The 7,785-nt window shown below is 37.4% G+C and overlaps 1 protein-coding gene and 1 long non-coding RNA gene across 4 annotated transcripts in view; one reads left to right on the top strand and one right to left on the bottom strand.

The window, feature by feature from the left end:
- Positions 1–211: 211 nt before the first annotated feature.
- On the top strand, positions 212–1,689 carry LOC148407545 (uncharacterized). The gene is made up of 3 exons (XR_015863756.1): positions 212–288; positions 370–481; positions 672–1,689. It is a non-coding gene; the product is annotated as an uncharacterized LOC148407545 (long non-coding RNA).
- The window catches only part of slc5a6a (solute carrier family 5 member 6a), a 59,175-nt gene continuing 52,252 nt past the window's right edge, over positions 863–7,785 (bottom strand). For all 3 annotated transcript variants that reach the window (XM_088402796.1, XM_088402794.1, XM_088402795.1), the window contains exon 17: positions 863–4,879. The gene's annotated coding sequence lies outside the window, so the exon portion shown is untranslated. The remainder of the gene's footprint in view (positions 4,880–7,785) is intronic.

Raw genomic sequence — 7,785 nt, forward strand, 5'->3', positions numbered from 1 at the left:
CCGGAAGAGGACGATGTTGTATTCAAACCTATCCCAATTTTGTTCTGTTCGATTTATATATTTTGTATTTTGGTTGAAATGGCTACATATTATTTCTAAGTCCACCGCAATAGTATTTATTTATGGATGATTTTCAATCCGTCAGCTATCAGAGTTTATTTAGGGTTGCGAAAGGTGCTTCCGGGAAGGTCATTAACGCTGCCGTCATCACGTCAGACGCGACGGCACGCGCATTCACTGAAGACATAAAGTGTTTCCAGCTTTGTCTATCTTTAGCGGCCCAAAGTGGTATGTATGCGTTTGGTTTATGTATTTGCATTAAATGCGTATAATGTTGTCCGTAGCTGACATCTCTTTTGCATGTGTCAGTTCTACGGTGTGAACTGTTGTAACCAAATGAACTTCAGTAAACATCAGTGCAAAGATCCTTGGCGTCTCTCCCTTTTGTGGACAAAGCCGGCATAACCACGATGGAATGCAGGTGTGAATGTGCGTGTGTGCACGAGTGTGCATGTGCGTGGCCATGTGTGTGCGTGGAGATGGTGTCTTTAAGTCTTTCATTCGCCGACCATTCTTTTGAAGAGGGGGAAATCAGTGCGCCATAACTCTTGAATGTTATCTTCTTCAGTTCACAGTGGGATGTTAGAGGAAGCCTTTTGTTTCTTTTCTAGGTGGCATCTGGTCTCAACGTCTCCGGGACCAAGTCATTCCTGTTTCTGATACTGACTTCCAGTCATGTCAATCCTCATTATAATGCACGTTATTTTACTGATATATTGCATTTAAAAAAAACCCACACATTTCCTTTAATATTGACAAAGAACTACAGCACAGTGAATAGCAATAAAAAACGAACAGGATGTTGAGGACCTTAAGATCACTTTAATATCTCGATTCAAGTAAATAAAACATAGAATCTATTGTTACATACATCCAATCACGAATGATTTAAAGTAACAGTTGAATCAAGAGGTTACACATTTTTTTGTCTCATTTCCATCATTCCCAATCACAGTCAGGAATATTGTTCAAATCTCAAAACCATTCTTTCATGGCATCTCACAAATACAACAAATGAGATGTTACAACAAAATAAAGGCACATCCAAGACGGAGGAAATCAGCTATACATCAAGAAGGATTTTTTTTTTTTTTTTTGGAATGCTTCAGTAAGAAATCTTGTGAGATGGGACAAAAAATTACAATAAATATTGTCATGCACAATATTTATTAAAGGCAGAAATTACTAAGTGTCATGCTGTTATTGCACAAAGTCTTATATTTGTGCAGTCTTGCCTGTAATTGACTGAGTCTTATAATAGAACTGCACCACAGTACTATAGTTGATAGCCTCACATCATCAGTTTTGATTGAATGTGAATCCCGTATTTATTGTGCTTTTAGTTTTCAATAGCGCATCAAGGTTTCTAAATCATATTTTCATAGCATAAAATTTCAGTGCTCCAAGTTTTATTTCCTCACAGTGTAAAGGTGGGACTTCCAGTATCTACATATCATTAAGGGGACATTACAGGCACATACACTTCAAGTAATTTCAGGTACCATGAACGATTCATAATAATGCCATCATAAAAAAAGATTAATCACACACACGGATCTGTTTATAATTACAAGAAAATGTGAATGCTCCAGCCTGAATGTAGGATGTAGCACTGTGAAAAACACCACCCAAAAAAAAAAAAAAAAAACACGGCAGTAATTGCTACATTCACAATTGGACCTGTTATTCACAGAAAGGGGGTCATTGCATATAGAATTACACATTTCTACTCTTGAAATGTGTGGAGGCTTGATGTGAAATTATAAACATGTGATCTAAAAGAGATACTGTCAGTACAAATGAAATAGAATAGGAATTATATTCTATATGCGTTGGGAAAATTGAGGTATACCAGAAGGACAAAAAGAAGATTTGTGTGTTATCAAAAGTCCAACATGCGAGCCTCAGTCAAATCCTTGTACGAAAATGAGACTTTTCTCTGCGGTTGGCTTTGTCTCCATGATTGTCTGGACTGTGCTTTCAATACCCAGCTCATCTTAACAGGAGAGTGCGTAAGGCAACTAAGAGAGTTCGCCTTCATCCCTGCCAACTATGGGCTCATTTTACATCACACAAATACATTTTTCTATACTTCATGTGCCTTGAAGTTAGACTGTGGTTTTGAAACCAACCATTGGCTTCCACGTGGCTAAATATGACTTTAGAGTTTATCACGTCTTGATAAAACTCTCAAAGACAATGGATAGATGAGCACAAGTGAGATGGGCAAGAATTCTTTGATTCCAAAAAAAAAAAAAAATGTTGATAAAGCAACAGCAAATATTAAACAATGATTTTAAAAAAAAAGGTAAAAGAGTCATTCTACTCTTCATCACATACTGGCAACAACATCTTTCAATACAGTTCCAACATAAACAGACTTTCGTTCAGGGCCATTGTTAAAATAACCTGAAATAACACTCCAATTCCCATTGTCATAACATGAGGACAACTGAAGTGTAATTGCCAAAGGAGGCACTTTGAACTGATATATCTCGTCAAAAGAAATGCGAGTATCTATGCTATCTAGTGCGGGGATCAGCTGGTATGGGCCACACCTGTTTGCCTAGATCTTTGTTTTTGCCGCTGCCTGTGGCCCGTCTTGATATTACCTTTTGTCGTGAGGGAGGACGGGTGTGGCTTCAATTGAGAGCAATCACGGTCAGTGTTCTGTTGCTCTGCAATCTGGCCCACGAGTGTCTGTAAATTACATTTTCTTTGTAAGAATGTTGTCATTTGTGATAATATAAATTTGTTTGTTGATCCAACAACGTGTGACTGTGGATAACATGCTAGCTAATGTTAGTTCTTATCTTCAGCATGTTATATATTGCTGCATTTGTATGCCTTAAGCTCGTTAGCATTTTTGTTTGGTATGTTAGCATATGAAAACATTTTGCATTAATAAGTAGCCTACTCATTTGCATCTAATTAACGTTTTGTATTGAAATGAATAGCATTTGTAACAGTTGTATGATTGATTTAATCAACGTAATGTGTACATTTTAAGGCGGCAGTCCCAAAAGTATGTTCGAGACTCAGGCAAGGTTGAGGACTCACATTAGTTTTTTGTTAAGAGTGAGCTCACTTGATATTCAGATTTCTGCCCCACCTCCTGTGTTGAACAGTCCGTGGTGATAAAAAGGTTGGGGACCCCTCTTGTATTCAGGGCCGTAGTTTTATGACGTGTGTGGCCAGTGTTATACTTAACCAGAAGTTGGAGGTGCAGCAGCTTCTGAAAAATACATATTTTTGAAAAACCGACACAGACTTGATCGAGTTTATAAATATTGGGAGATTGATAATTCTGATCTTTTGGACTCCACTACAAATTCCACTACATAAGATCAAACCTGATTTAGAGAGAACAAAAGTATTGGAGCAATCACAAATTAGATTGGACAGTTTAATACTTAGATGCAAATAGTTTTGATGTCTATTACAGCCTGAAGTCTGAATCAAAAAGACAACATTCAAACCCTTAACTCATGTCATTCCAAGGACATTTCTAATGTTTTTTTTAATAGATTAGAAAAGACAGTCAATCCCAGTTACTGATTTACATTTTTTCATTCTTTTCCAAGTATTGGGTAAAAGAAGGTTTGGATGATAGTAAATAAATTAAATACTGAAGTAATTTTTTAGGTAGTTAAATACCTGAGTAATCGATTACTTTAGGTAAATAACTGCAAATATAATTGATTACTTTAACCCTTTACTGGGCACAGCGACCACTTTTGGCCGATGGTCAACTAGCACGGAGGTTTCCTTTTCCAATAACAATTGGCACTGAAAGAGTTAAGAAAACCCCCCATAAAACTGTCTTTGGAATCGAACAAGTTAAAAAGTGACTTTTGTCAAAACTGATAAATTGCTTACTTCTTAAACGGTTTACTTGTTATTGATGTAAATACTCCCAAAGGTGAAATCCTGCAGTTACAGGTCTTTTTTTTTTTTTTTTTCCATTTCACTTCCATTGCGACTTTTGGACCCAAAAAGATCATGATGATAACATTGATGATAATCCAAGTTGCATAATTTGTAGAGATAACTGTAGATTCATATCTTAGAAAAGTGTTAGTATTACTAAGTCACACAACATACCAAGAACTAAGCAATACAGTGAGCAGAAAGCAGTATTACCAATAAAAAATAAATTTTGTTTTCATACGCGTTTCTAATTTCTGCCTTGGGATTTTTAACTGTCTGACATGACACGGTCAAAATCTCAGTTTCATTCCAATAATGTTGACACATCCTCATGCCCAATTGTGAGAACTGTTCAAAAAGTTGCACTTATCACAGAGAAATAACTTTTCCACCAAATATTTGAATGAATATGAAAGAACAACAAATACCACTAAAGGAGGATATTTAGGAGGTAACTACAAACAACTGTAATTATATCTCATAAATGATTATGAACAAACTGATTTTATAAGAGAAAATTAACATCAACTCTAAAAAAAATCCACTCAACATCTGTGTAACTTCTCTGTAGAGCAATTTTAAACTACTCTGAGAAGTCATTGGCACATTCTCTGAGAATAATAGTTTTCACATGAATCCATAACCACTTATGGAATAGGAAAGCCGCAAACCTATGAACTGCCCAGGCCATTATGCTAGTCCACGATGAAAATGAGGTACAATAAGAACAAATTAAAATTCCAGGTCACACATGAAGACTTTAGGTTAGAAGTTCCAAATAAGGCAATAGACATTGCCAAGAATGGTCATCCCAGAACCCTGTGTTTAAAGAAAAAACAAAGTTGTCATATCCAAAACTGACATTGCCGAGAATGGTCATCCCAGAACCCTGTGTTTAAAGAAAAGAAAAAAAAAGTTGTCATATCCAAAAATGAAATGTGATTTAACTGGGGACATCTTTGCACTAATCTCAACATGCAGACTGACAATGTAAAACATCAAATGAATGTACATTTACATTCGCAACCAAACCACTTATAGTCAACCGAGATCATTGAAGTACACTGCACAGCACAAGAACGAAGACTTTGCTATGGTTCATTGGTCAGTTTCATCTCATATACTATTGCTCCTGCAGACAGTTTTGTCTTCTCTAGAGAAATATCAAATTTGGCGATTTCCTGCTAGCTAGCTGACTGGTCAGAACACTTACCGTATTTTTTGGATTATAAGCCGCATCTTTTTCATCATGATTTGAGCCCTGCGGGTTATTGTCCAGTGGGGCTTATCTGCTGTTTTTTTCCCACCGGTCAAGCAAATGTGTGTTCAAGGAGTCAGTTTATGCAACAACTATGAAATAGAACTGAAAAGATGTGAATCAATGGCTGTGCTCAAAAAGAGTTTTAAAATGTTATTTTAAAAATATCTATATGTGTGTGTATATATATATATTGAAGGAAATTCATATTTTTCAAATTCAATATATCAATAAAATAGTGTGTACATGGAACTGTGTTATTCTAATAAAGACTGAGACGATGTAATGTCAGTATAAAGCAGATATGGTCCTGGTCCAGGGGAAATAAAGACAAGTCGGCACCTCCAAAAGGAACAGATGGCATCCCCCGACCAACATTCCACCATGGGCAAAAGGCTAGGTGTGGCCTTCAAGAGAAGATATCAGTCAGGGTTTTATGGCGCTCAGACTTCCTACCGCTTCAAAGAATGGCCGGGAGAACAAAGACTTTTGAAGACACCATTACCACGCAAACAGACCCCCACGCATGCACACACGCACACACCGACAGGCACGCACGCACACACACGCACTTGCATTCCACAGTGGGACTAGATGCCCCAAAAGGGTATAAGAACTGAATGTTGAAGGTGAAACGTTGCCATTTTCTGCTCCGACCTGTGGCAAGACTGGCCCGAGGCCTCGTGTACTTTCCCACTCTGTCTGGATTAAATCAATTGTTTCACTATGTTGTGGTATGGGCGATCTTTCAACAAAAATGAACACGCTAGGAACTAGTTTAAGGCAAGAAGCTTTTTTCTGGATTCCTTCAATATATATATATATATATATATATATATATATATATATATATATATGTATAACTACAGTGGGCCCCGGTGTTACGAACTTAATCCGTTCAATGGCTATGCTCGTAACCCGAATTGCTCGTATGACGGGCAATCCAAACCTATGTTAATTAGTGAATGCGTGCAACGCGTGCAAAAACTTTAGGTAAAAACATCACGACTTTATACACATATTAAAAATGAGTAACATAATCTACTGTACAGTTAAATTAAATAACATAAATATGACATTTACCTTTGGGGCGACATTTACCTTTGGGGCGACGTGACTTGAGCTGGGTGGAGGTGGAGGGGAGCAGAGACCAACCCGCAGAATTTATTGATTTATTTTCTTAAACGAGAACATATCACCGGCGATTTCCTAATCCATAATAGAAGAAGCCTCTCCATTTTGTTGTCGACCGAGGTTCGTCCCTCGGCAAGGAAAGTCTTACCCTTAGAAGATTGCCGAGCGGTTACGGCCCTACTCATGAGCAAGGTTAACTATGCGTGCGCCTCCTTCGTATTTTTTTATTATCTCCTGCTTGGTTTCTATTGTCATCATCCTCTTACTTCTTCCTTTACCGCCACTTGCAATTTTAGAAGCCATGTCTAACAGATAAAGTTTGCAAAGTCTTCACAACACACCGACCAGCTGTGTCATCAAGCTTGATGAAGGCGTTCGGCCAATAGCATATCGGCATTTCTGCGATTGACATGACGCCGGCCATTAGCATATCCGCATCTCCGTGAGTGAGACTGGGACTGTGACCTTAATTGACCAATAGCATATCGGCATCTCCGTGACTGACACCGTGACTGAGACAGTAACTGTGACATTGTAAGAGCAATAGCGTTCAGCGTTGCCGTGACAAGCGTGATCATTTGATTTCGTTGATGCAGCAAAGCGAAAATAATTGTGCGATCACATTGACCGGCATGTCGGATTGTTCGTAAGATGAAAGGTTTGTGCGTAAGAGGGGGACAAAAAACGCCGCGGTCCACGCTCGTAAGTCGAAAAGTTCGTAAGAGAGGGAGTTCGTAAACCGGGGGCCCACTGTATGTATATATATGTGTGTGTGTATATATATATATATATATATATATATATATATATATACACACACACATATATGTAAAGTCTAAATTGAATAAGATCTTGTATAAAAGTTTGTGACGTGTAAATTTGATATACGGTATACAGTATGATTGTATTTATGCTATGCTATTTAACTGCAGTATTCTGTTGGTAATAGCCATCCATCCATTTTCTATAAATATAATGTTGGGACTAAACATGCAGGCATGTTCAGTCTGTTAAAGAGAGGATGTTTTAGTTGGTAGAATATTAAAAAAATATATAAAGAAAATGTAAGTTTCATATTACCACCATATAAATGCGGCTTATAGTCCAGTGTGCCTTATCCATGGCAAACGATGTGTTTTTGCTCAATTTTTGCTGCTGCGATTTATATACCGGTGCACCTTACGGTTGGGATAATATGGCACATCCTTGACCACGCACAAGGAGCAATCAGAAAGGTATTCCTTTCCGGGCACTATCAACTCATGGAAGGTGCAGATTTATAGCCTTTTTTTTTGGATTAAAAAAATAATAATAATAAAAAAAAAATAATAATAATTTAAAAAAGTTGGACAGTATTCTCCCACATTGAGAGCACATTAGCTTAAGTATTGCAATACCCAAGC

The sequence above is a fragment of the Hippichthys cyanospilos genome, chromosome 20 (genome assembly GCF_059441005.1).
Source record: "Hippichthys cyanospilos isolate Australia breed blue-spotted pipefish chromosome 20, RoL_Hcya_1.0, whole genome shotgun sequence".
NCBI classification, from domain to species: Eukaryota; Metazoa; Chordata; class Actinopteri; order Syngnathiformes; family Syngnathidae; genus Hippichthys; species Hippichthys cyanospilos.